The following is a 393-nucleotide window of genomic DNA, read 5'->3' on the forward strand; positions in this document are numbered from 1 at the left end:
ACATATGATTATACATGCAGGGAAAAAAATCTACGATACGCAGCCAGTGGCTAAAGGAATTACCTCTGTGGACTGGGAACAGGGAGGCGGTGTGCTGTGATAGTTTGCTGGGGCTGTCATAACAGAATGCCACAGATGGGGTGGCTTAAACAGCAGAAATGTATTTTCTTAGAGTTCTGGAGGCTGCAAGCCCAGGTTCAAGGCATCAGCGGGTGTGGTTTCCTCCAAGGCCTCTCCCCATGGCTTGCAGACGGCTGCCTTCTCCCTGCATCCTCACGTGGTCCCTCCTCTGCACTCCAGCATCCTTAATGTCTCTTTGTGTGTCCAACTTTCTGCCCCCCACTTTTATTTTTTTGATGGAGTCCACCCAGGCTGGAGTGCAGTGGCAGGATC

The sequence above is a fragment of the Pongo abelii genome, chromosome 9 (assembly GCF_028885655.2).
Source record: "Pongo abelii isolate AG06213 chromosome 9, NHGRI_mPonAbe1-v2.0_pri, whole genome shotgun sequence".
Taxonomy (NCBI): Eukaryota; Metazoa; Chordata; class Mammalia; order Primates; family Hominidae; genus Pongo; species Pongo abelii.